The sequence below is a fragment of the Gossypium hirsutum genome, chromosome D04 (assembly GCF_007990345.1).
Source record: "Gossypium hirsutum isolate 1008001.06 chromosome D04, Gossypium_hirsutum_v2.1, whole genome shotgun sequence".
Lineage (NCBI taxonomy): Eukaryota > Viridiplantae > Streptophyta > Magnoliopsida > Malvales > Malvaceae > Gossypium > Gossypium hirsutum.
Window position 1 is genome coordinate 9,752,910 of NC_053440.1, and position 12,178 is coordinate 9,765,087.

At 30.3% G+C, this 12,178-nt stretch overlaps 1 long non-coding RNA gene across 3 annotated transcripts; it reads left to right on the top strand.

Moving 5' to 3' along the window:
• Nucleotides 1-563: 563 nt before the first annotated feature.
• LOC107925967 (uncharacterized) lies at nt 564-4,148 on the top strand. 3 transcript variants are annotated; one of them, XR_005912475.1, is made up of 6 exons: nt 621-889; nt 1,524-1,765; nt 2,122-2,242; nt 2,318-2,397; nt 2,940-3,017; nt 3,445-4,148. It is a non-coding gene; the product is annotated as an uncharacterized lncRNA (long non-coding RNA). The 3 variants fall into 3 exon arrangements; XR_005912476.1 differs by lacking the exon at nt 2,122-2,242 and having other exon boundaries at nt 564-889; XR_005912474.1 differs by having other exon boundaries at nt 610-889; nt 1,524-2,242.
• The last annotated feature ends 8,030 nt before the right edge of the window (nt 4,149-12,178 follow it).

The window sequence follows — 12,178 nt, forward strand, 5'->3', positions numbered from 1 at the left end:
ATACAAGGACTAGTTTGCCTATTCTTTGAGTAGATGACGCAGAATACAATCTAACTACTAGTACAGGGGCCTCCATGGTACTTTTACCAAATAAATATATATTGCTCTTGTTAGGAAATCTTTTATCTATGCAATATGTAAGTGGCTATGACCGAGCTGGTATCACGAGTCAACTCGATTCCAACTTAGCTATGAAATTACTAAAATGTCCTTATTTTAAAGGGTAATTAATATTATTATAAGGGTATTTTTTTCATACTTTTATATAATCTTCAAATAAAACAACTGAAAAAAAATATTATTTGGGAATTGAACACAAGACCGACAATTCATATAAAAAAAACTATTACTCCACTAATAATCATTTGATAATATATATTAATATAAAATATTTCTGTCCACCCTCATCGTTATTACTAATTAGTTTCAAACCAAACGTTTCATTATTTATTGTATGTTATTTTTAAACATACATCTGTGTTCTAAATATGTTGTTTCCACACACATACATGTATGATAGGTTTACTAGTATTAATAATATTGTTAATTGAGTTGGTGTCACGAGTCAAACTTTATACTAAGGCTCCGTTCTTCTTTGCGTTTTAAATAGACTTTTGCTTTAAAAAGTCATTTTCTCTTAAAAGGAACGAAGAACGGCCTCCATTTTCTCAAAAAATTCACCATCTAAAACGTGATTTTCTCCAGATAGAGAAGCTGAAAATTTCACCATCTAAAAAGCTTGAAGTGCTTTTGGCTGATAAATGACCAAATTAACCTGTCTTCTCCCCCTTGGAAAAACGTTCTTTCCTCTGCTGTGAAAGTTCTATACCCATTTTTTTCACATTTTCGCTGTGAAAGCTCCTTCCTGTTCTTTGTTCCTCTTCCGCTGGTGAGTTCGTTTTCTTCTTCTTCTCTTTAATTATTAATTATGCTTTGTTTTTATTTACTTTTTAATTCTGGCTTTTGTGCCTCTTTTTCTTTACTGCTTTGTGCCTCTACTGCTGCTTTGCTCTGCCTCTTTTGTTTTGTGCCTCTTTTGCTCGCTTTGTAACTTTTCCAAACTATTTTAGTTGATAAGAATAGAAAAAATATAGGCTAAATCAAAATTCGTATCCAAATTCCATATCGTTGCTGAACTTTCTATATCTTTTGTATTTAAAAGTTCTGATGATGTTCTTTTTAATTGTTTCTAGGGTTTAGCTTTACGATAAGAAACATTACTAATTACTTGAATTCAAGCTCTCCAATCTATTGTTGATATTTCGATACCGAAAATTAATTATATAAATGATCATAAAATCACATTCGATGGTTGGATTTTGCAATGAATCTCCGAATATTTAACAATCATTGTTATTTTTGAATGAATGAAACGTACTTTCTTTCTTATGCACGAAAAATTGTTGTATTTTTTGGATTTTTTTTAATTTTAGTAGGAAAAAGTATGATTAATTCAGTTAAGTGATATTGCCATTAGACAGATAGCTCTTTGTAGTTACTTATCTAAATGTTGCCACCTCCAGAAATCATGGAACAAAAGCTTGCTACACAGCATGTGGAAATGGAGAGACTTGGTACAGAAAACCAGAGAACTGCTGCTACCAATGGGACATTGAGACAGGAACTTGCTGCTGCACAGCATGAGTTGCAGATCTTGCATGCTCAGATAGGAGCTGTAACATCTGAAAGAGAACAACAAATGACGAGCCTTACGGATAAAATAGCTAAGATGGAAGCAAAACTGCAAGCAACTGAGCCTGTTAAGGTAGAGTTGCATCAGGCACACTGATGCTCAGAATTCGGTGTTCTCTTTATGTTATAAGCTGGACATTGTTATAATAGATTGTTCTTTCAATTTTAAAACTGTATGAGCAAAATGAAATGGACTAGGATACTGCAAATGAGTAATCACTTTGATAATAAGTATTATTTAATGAAATCTTCTACATATTCCTTAAAGTTTTTGTCATTGAGTTTAAGTGGATTATAGGTTCAATTGTATTTATTGTTCTAGAGGCTACACTAGGTATCAACTTTAGTACGATGACCTGTTTAATTATTGGTTATATTCTTATTTCTTTTAATGCTTGCATGCTCTTGATTACCAATGCTTGCCCTTAGAGTGTTGTATTCTTTGCTTTATCTGGTGATGGAGCTGCTAATCAAGGGCAGTTGTTTGAGGCTTTGAACATCTCTGCACTTTGGGATCTGCCTGCAATTTCGGTCTGCTAGAATAATCATTGTGAGCAATTTGAATTGGAATGAAATTTTATTGGTCTATTAAATTTTTGTGGACTTTATTTATTTCATGTAACAGATGGTATGGGGACGGCTGAGTGGAGAGCCGCAAAGAGTCCCGCTTACTACAAAAGTGGGGATTATGCTCCTGGTTTGAAGGTGAGACTTGGTTGGCTGAGAGATAAATAACGGTTGTAATTTGTTGGTTCTTTAGTATTGTTATTATGATTATTAAGTAAATAAGGATTATGTATGTGATGTCGAAGTGACTATGACCAGTAGATGTCGTAAGAGTGATAGTGGATGGTAAAAAACTGTGATAGTTGAGATTTTGGGTCATGTGAGATGCTTCTGCTGGTTTTATATTGTTGTTTTGTTCTCTTATCCTTTTTTTTAAGAAACTAAACGTTTGAATGAAGTTTCAGAAAAGCAGGATCTCAAGGGATTTTTCCTACTTATACTATCGGTTCTTAATATTTAAGTTTGTTTTCTTCTAAGGTGTAAGGCATTGATGTAAAAAGAATGCCTTCTAGTAGAACTTTAAAGCAACAACCTCTCTGGTCAGCTTAAGAAGCGTAATTCTTTTTTGGACAAAACATGTCTTAGGAGAATGCATGCTTAAAATTCCTTTTCTCCAGACGGTAGACATTGATGTATTTTTTAACTTCAATTCTATTTGTTATGTGTTTCATAACTTCTAGGTGGATGGAATGGATGCTCTTGCTGTGAAGCAAGCTTGCACGTTTGCCAAAGAACATGCTTTGAAGAATGGACCAATTGTAAGTTTATTCATCCTGCTATTACCTGTTTTTCATTTTTTTCTTTTTAATAATATTTTATTGTGCTCATTTACTGGCCATTTTCCACATGCGAATACTTCCTTATTTAAAGGTGTGAATCTACCACATCAACTTGAGAAAACTTTGGCTTTCTTCATCACTCATTTTAGTGTTTGTGTAACTTGTGTTATCTTCCTTATGCCTAAAGCTGTTAGAGAATCAAATCCTCTGCTACATGATTGATCATGCTTGAACAAACTCCATAATTACATGCTTAACCTTATAAGCTAATTCTACTAGTCACCTCTACAATTAGTAGACTCATAGAATATGTTATTGTTTCTCTTCTACAGTATGACTGAGAGATACATGCTTCATTTTAAACTTTTTCTGATTAATCAATATTTGATTTACAACATTTGAGCAGCAAGCGACAGAATACAACACTTTATGCTTGTGGTACTGAAGACATAGATCTGAAAGAAAACCCGACGTTCTCCCTCTAAAGTGTTGATGAAATCATGAAAATAGTTGAAGAGGCCAAAGTTGCCCCTAGAGTATCACGGCCTATTGGAGGCTTTGGCTAGGGTGGAGGAGAAGATGGAGATGCAAAGGAAGAAGATGCAGAAGAAGACAAAGAAGAAGACGAAGAAGATGAGTACGAGAAAACGGTAAAAGAGGTACATGCCAGAGGAGTAATTCACGTCTCTTAAGGAAAAAAGAGAGTAATATATGGTTTCCAAATGTTGGAGCTTTGGTGTCTTTTAGTGCTTACATATGTTCTTATAAATATGATGTCAGTTTTTTGCTATTGGACCTGGGTGTTGAATAAACAACCTGTAAACTAGTGTGTTTTGGACAAGTAGTTTGTGTAGTCTCTAATATGATTTTGTAGGGTGTATTGGTACTGATTAGGTAGGTGGAAACTACAGGGATTTGAACCCTGCCTAGTTGGTAAGTTGGGTAAATGTAGTGGTCTACACTTTTTAGAGTAAAATGGAAGAACTGTCATCTCTGGGTCCTATAAGTTTGATTTCTTCCACCATAAAGTGGTATGTTACGTCTAGAGTTGCGACTCCATAAAATTTAAGAAATTACCAATATAATTTTTAAGTAACATTTTCATCCTAACAATCTTCTTTCCATGAAATTTTTTTTTTTTGCCTTCTTCATTAGACAGTCTCAACTTTCATTTTCATATGCTTATCAAATATAAGTATTGTATTAACCAAATCATTTTCATATGCTTATCAAATATAAGTATTGTATTAACCAAATCATTTATTGAATATAACCAAATCATTTTCATATGCTTATCAAATATAGCATCTAGTTTAATGAATTCACTTTAAATTGTAAATGCTATTGACAAATTTTTAGTATTTATATTTGGTATATAAATATTATCCCTTTTAAAATTTTAATCCAAATATATGTAATATTTTAATTCGGTAGGTTTATGTTTTCTATGTTATGTTAGTATATAATATGAGTTATATATTCAAATATATTTTAAATATTTAAATATAGTTTATATATTCTAATTAAAATTTATAAATAATTAATATTAATTACTTAGAAATATTTAAAATTAAAATTATATATTAAAATATTAACAATAAGTTATAATAAATTATTTTTATATTTTTACTAAAATATCATAATATTAACTAATTTGAACATTATTTAAATAAATATTTGTTACTTTATAATCTCATGTCTAAAATGGACATTTTATTATTCAAAAGTACTTTTTGATAGCAATATCAAACACTCAAATTTCTTAAAAGCACTTCTCAAAAGCACTTCTGAAAAGTACTTCTCAAAAGCAATGAAGAACTAGCCCTAACTCAATTGATGAGAACACCATATATATTCTAAATTTGATGTATTTGTGTGTTTAAATTTTGTTAGTATAAAGTTGACTTGTGACACCAACTTAATTAACAATATTATTAAAACTAAATGCACTACAATTAACAATATTATTAATTTATTATTGTTAATTTGATGTATTTATGTGTTTAAATTTTGTTTTGCTGACAATTTAATCTAAATTTCTTATTGTAATATCGTGCATGTTTTATGAGTTATCATAATTAATTAGTTTTAAATCGTACATTTCATTATTTGTTATATTTTACTTTTAAACACATATATATTCTAAATCTGTAATTTTCAAATGTTAGTAGTTTTAATATATCAAACACGGACTGAAAATTATTTTTTTAAATAACTTTTATTATTATTATTATTATTATTATTATTATTATTTTGGTATGGGTAGATATCACACATTTAAACTTTGAGTTATAAACTCCACTATCATTAAATATTTTGGGTATATAAATAAACAAACGTATGCAATTCATCCAAGTTTTAAGCATCAAATTTTATTCTTGGATAATGTAATAAATATGAAGTTATTTATATGTTCGGCTTAAACTTATCTCTAGCTCACATTAATTCCTTGTCTCTTCCTAGTATTGAGGAAATGAAATGCTTTTAATTAATATAAGAGTACCAACTCTCAATTTTATTATTTTTTAAATTTCCGTGTTATACTGAGAATTTTTTAAAATATAATAATTTTAGCTATCAAAACAAATGATTCTTAGATTTAGATTTCGGATTTATCTTACCTTACTAAAATTACAATCAACAGCACCTAATCTTTCTCTTCTTTTTTTTCTTTTCACCTTGTAATTGAAGTATTAGGTTAAAAAAATGGATAATCTTTACTTTTAAATTTAATTTTTGAGGAATAAATTGGAATGAAAAGCAAGAGAATAGGGTTATTATAAGATTAATCAATTTGGGTATTAGGTATTTGTTTTTATCGATTGAAAAAATTGGTCGACCATTTTATTCAAAAAAATTTGGATGCTTTTCTTGACTGATTTCAAATACTACTCAAAGAATTTCAAGCATAAAATTTAAAATTTACCTCACTTTTCTTGTGACATGCTTAAAATTCTTTGAGTATTTGAAATCAACCAAGAAAAATATTCCAAAATTTTTAGAATGAAATGATCGACCATCTTTTGCTTTCCATCCAAACTTTTTTATCCAAAAAAAATAAATCTGAAATCATAATACTTTAATTACATAGCGAAAAGAAAAAAAATAAGAAAGGTGGTGTGTTTAATAATATAAGATAAATATAAAATTTAAGGCTGAGAATCATTTATTTTGATGTAATGGTCAAAATTATTTTGATTCTCATTTTAAAAATTCTTCTACTATATTTAGGAGTCTCAAAATATACAAAGTAATCCAATGCCAATACAATTAGAAAGTAAGAAAAAGAAGGACAATCGAAAACAAAGTTGATTAACAAAAATAATTAACACCCGTTATTTGGTTAAAAGAAACCAATCATAAATGGACACATAATTGGTTTATAACTCAATTATTAATTTATTTCTTTTTCTTTTCATTTAATAATGAAGTAGCTGTCGGGTAGTGCTTGGGTCATGGGAAATTCAGTTGCATGATTGCTCCAAATATTCTATTAAAAATAATAAAAAATGAAAAAAATATGTGTGATTGATTGCTGAGGAAGTCTTTGGTTGGCTTATTTGTTAAGTTGTAAAGAGGGTCATTTTTTTATTTAATAATAATTACATTACGAATATAAATACATTAATTAAATTATGAGTTACTAAATTGATTCAATAAAAATATAAAATTTTAAAATTATTAACTTAAACCAATTACCATATTTTATTTTTAAACGTAATTATAAAAATATAAAATAATTGCAATTAGTACAAATCAACATCCACCCAACTCAAATTTTAATACTAATACGTTACTAACACTCTAAATCACCTCTTTTTCTCTTTTAAGCATAATGATTTATTAACTCATCCTTCAATTTTATAAAATAGAATTTATTTTGATTTTTCATTTATTTTTTTTTTGTCTTTTTACCTTTAAATTTGTTTTTGTTTTGTCAAATCACTCAAAGTGAATGGAAAAGTTAATTTTTTCAACTTTGTTAGCATTAAAATTTTAAAAATATAAAAATATATAAAAACTATTTTTAAAAATTATAAATCATTAAAATTATTAAAATATTATAAATATTATATTTTTAAAATTTTAAAAAAATCAATTAAATGGTAACATGTCATATACATGGCAATCCTCATGTATACATGAGCACTTTACCATCATTTTGGGGTGATTTGACAAAAAAATACAAGTTCAAAGGCTAAAAGAAATGAAAAATTAAATGAAGAACTAAAATGGCATTTTTATAAAATTAGAGAACCAAAAAAATCATTATGCATTTTCTTTAAGCCTAAAATATTATGGCATTTCTTGGGGGTACATGTTGAAGATGCCATTTATGGGGAACAAAAATTTTAATCGTCATAATAATAAGACGCTATTATGTGAGGACTAATCCACGTTCACCAATCCTTCAAGGACGAAACATAATCTAATATTTAACTACTAATTGACAATATAATACTATACAAAGACATTTATTTTATATCTCTTTTAAGGTATGGTACAATAATAGAAAGTTATATTGATATGAATGTACAACAAAGGAAGAGATTAGGAGGAAAAGATAGTGGAGCTAGGAGGGTCGATTCATCTAAGTAGGCGAAGAGTCAGAAAAGGAGATAAGTCAAGGAAGAATAAGGAACCAAAGGAGACTTAGAACAAGTAAAGGTTTGAGGATGTAATAGAGGTGAAGAGATCCCTTATTATCGTTCTATAGGGTATTTATAGAAGGGAGTTCTTGTCCCCAATAATGTCATGTCACCAACAAATCCGGAACATGGTGGTTGTACGATCAGCTAGGTGGCAAGGTCATTGTATGTGGGTTGTTGTTGGGTGTGGTGTCACTCTAAAATAGTACGAGATTGTTATTGTTGGAAAAAATCCGGTTCGAAAACGGTTTTATTGCACAACGAAAAATAAAAATTTTGAAAACCGAGTCGGTTTATGATATTTATAACAATAAACCCTTTATCAAAATCGCACCTATGTTTTCAATTAGATGGATCATTGCCGTTCCTGGCTTTCAATCGAATGGTCTTCTCCATTATTTTCGTACCACGAACTACTGTAAGTGTAGACTTGAATGATTCGAATCAAACACAGAACCAAAAATAGTTTTCTTTACTTTCAATGTGAAAGCAAAATCTCTTCTCAATAGAAACCATGAGGGAGAAACCCATGACACCTTATGTGAAAGTCCGTCGGGACAGTAAACACGTGATCTTATAAGTTGCCCTTGTGGCTTATTCTGTGTGGCCCTTGTGGCGTACCCTACTAAGTCTATATGGCAGAAGGTGATTATCTACCCTTATGGTAAGTTCTTGGCAAATTCTAAGTATTCTATGATAGATATCGCTCTAATAAGGTTATGATACATCCGAGATTAATTTGGTTAAATTGGATCTGTGATGTAATTGAATAAGTTTAAAAGGAAATTCTTGAAAAGAGGTGTATATCTGTTAGTGTTGAAAATAGGCGTATTCGTAGTTAAGAAAGACATAAGAAATTAATATTTTGAGTTCGTATGTGTTATGTAGAACTAAAATTTGAGTATCTAGAATTCGCTAAGACTGATTAACATCATGTCTTCTTTTGAAATCTTATGGAATCTAAGTTACTACTATCTTGAGTATCTGATGTTCTCTAACAAAGTTGTGTGGAACTCATCTGAATGATTTGTATAGTTTCTTATTAGTATGAGCTTGTTGGGTATTAAACTATAATATGATTTGTTTAGTAAGCTTATGGCATTCAAATCTGCATAAGTATACGGCAAGCGTGTATGTATTCGCTAGTGAACAGTACTGTGAACAACCATTCTGAAATAAGTGTAATGTGAAAAGATGGTCTGTATGAAGTGGGCTCTAATGGTACATTCTTTTGAAAAGTACTTTTGTGATTTCAAGAGAAAGAAGAGATTTATGAAATGTTTGGAATGATCTTAAATAAGTCATGTAGTTAAGAGAAAACTGGTACGCTAATAGTATGGTATTTAACTTGTAAGTGTAAGACTGTAATTGTGAAAGAATTCATCGAAATAGAAGAAATGGTTGAGAAGGGTAGCTGGTGCACTGATATTCTTCAAATATTATAAAAGTGTCCACCAAGGTAATCTGCATTAACTCTCATTAAGTTCTCCTAAACTTACAAGTGTTACATTTATGTTTTAGGTAATGATGGGATGAGATTGCTCCAAGAGGGATAATGCTGGGAATATGCTAAGGAAGCAATGGATCGGGTTATTATGCATACAGTGGAAAAGTGGCGTATTATAGGACTTTAGTTAATAGTCAGTCTCTAGTAAACATTTGTATTGTAAAGGATTTTGTGAAAAATATGATGTAATATTTTATTTCTAAATACTTTCCTTTGTTTTCCTAAAATTGAGTCTTTAAATAAAATAAAAAGAAATATGTTTTAAGTAAGGGGTATTTATAATCATTTTTGAAATTTTGTTAAGTGGTATGTAAAGTAGCACCCAAGATCTGGATCTGATGAATTGGGTCGGGTTTAGGGCATTACAGGTTTCTTTCATAAGTTTGCAAGTAAGAATCCACAAGGGTTATCTCATAAGGGATTTGTTGTACTAAGGTTCGCAAGGACAATTATTGAAATAAGCATCAGCATGTATTATTTGACAAAATGTAAATGTCAAACGTTTAAATGTCTAAGGAATCCCCTATTTTCGGGCCAACTATAAAGATTCAAGGCATGCGATCAAGCCAGCTTGTGCGATGTCGAGGCCACACCAGTAATATTAATGAATTGTCCCAGTATAGACAAGCCAAACAAGCTTATCAGAGTTGTGTCGATGCGAGAGATTAAAAGCTCACTAAGTTAATTAGAACTTGTATAAATGTTATTATGTATTGCAAATATAAAAGGGACATTCGAGAGTTTGAGGAAGGACGGGGCCAAAATCTGTTGTGCTCAAACAATTTTTTTTGTAGTAATATGCATACAACAAGGTGACCTAGAGGCAGAATCTCGGGGTTAGAGTCGTATTTGTAATTAGCTTTGATAAGAATATTATTTTCAAACCAAGCAAATATTAAATATGTTAAAACTACCTTGTAAAATATTATATATCTTAGTTTGAGGTTACATAATCAAAATAAATTCATGTGGCGTGATCAATTAAATGACTGTGTTTTAATAATAACTGCATTACGTATGAATGGTGAAATATACATTAAAGAATGTGCTAGTTGAATTTCAGTTATGAAGCGTAGCACCCTATAGTCTGGATCCGACGATCGGGTCGAGTATGAGTGTTACATTAATTAAGCTTAATTAATTAACTTAATCATGTTTAATTAAGCTCTCATATTTAATTAATTTAAACTAATGACATTTAACATTACATCCCACTATCATCTATTTAAAATAGGTTTATTTGCCATTTTAATCATTTGGATAATTGTTATCTAAGCCCCTAAGTCTTATTTCAATTAAAAAGTCATAGCAATTAAACTTTTACAAGTTAGCCCATGAGCCTTAACTAGACACAATTTCGTTTAAATCAATGAACCATTTTTCAATTCTGCAATATACTAATTTTGTAAATATCCCTATTTAATATTTATGGACTTGGTTTATGAAAACGAGATCCCAAAACCATATTTTCTGACACCACTAAAAACCAAACCATCCATAAATACTTTATAAGTATCTTCTCGTAACACTGCGTGTCCACACCAAATAAGAAATAGAAGAATGTGGCATTTGGATTTTTATTGCAATTTAAATTTTCAAGTAACCATATATCAAATATTAATCTTAGTATATAATTCAAATTCAAATTTCGTTTAAATATCATCATCAATATTACCTATTATTAGTAGAAATAATAATTGTAAGGCCCATTTTGCCCGGGGCCCAAACCAAAAATAAAAAAACCAAATCCTAAATTAATAACAAAGTTCATTAAACAGTCCAATCAACAGAAGCCCAAAATTAAAGCTAAACATCTAGCCCAATAGATTAAAACCCTAACCCAAAACCTAATTCAACCCAACCCAATTGCAAAAACCCTAGCAGCAAACAACCTTCAGCGATGTAGCCAGCAGGCTTCCCCCCTCGCCGCATCACCACACGTCCCCTCCACGTCACCGCGCCTCCGTACGCCCGTACCTGTAGTGAACTCAAACAAACAAGCGCAGCAGAGAAGAAAAAAAACAGATTGTATTTTTATTCTATTTTATTTTTATTTTGTATAGGCAGTTATAAAAGAAAACAACAGACCATTATAAGTTTTTTACAAAGCAAAATACAGAAACAGATGTAAAAAAACATTGAGGAGAATCAATAGAAGGAAAAATCACAAAAATTGAAAAGAAGGTCTCTTTTTCTCTTTTGATTATGTTCCTTTTTAGTGGCGTGTTTCTTTCATTTTTTGTTTTTGTTTTTTATTAATCACATATATATAAGAGTATATATAAAATAGAAAGGGAGAAAAGGGAAGAGAAAGCTTACCTACGCACGACGTCGGAACCTTTGCTTTCTCCGTTCCAAATCGGAGTTGATAGTAGAGAGTTTTCGGGCTTGTGAGGTGGCTGAGGGTAGAAGGAAGGGTCCCCGAATTCTTAGGTTTTTAGGGTTTTAAGAGGTATTTATAAGTGTTCAAAATGGCACCGTTTCGGGCTAGATTTAGTGGCTCCAAAACAGTGCCATATTAGCATCTGACCCACGCTTGAACCCGACCCGGACGCAATCAAATTCGCGCATCTTTGGCCTTGAGGGGTTATTTGTGCCATCGGTCCTTCTATTTTATTCTACTTCCTTAATTTCGTTTTTCTTTATTTCTAAATTTGCCCCATTTTATTTTAAATCTGTTGTTGTGACCCTCTTTCAACGTTGCGTTTTGGGGAAGCGGGATATTTCCCAATCGGTCCCCCAAGTAATTCGCGCATTACATTTGACCCCTTTGCTTTACTATATTTTCATTTTTTTCTTTCAATTCTGTTTTTTTAATTTAATTTAATATTGTTGTTATTTGTTTTTTTTGAATAAGTTTAATTTATTAATTAATTTACTATTATTATCATTGTTGTTATCACTAATGTTGTTATTATACTAGGTTATATATTTATCTACATGTTTATATATATATATATATATATATTATTTTGTTATATAAT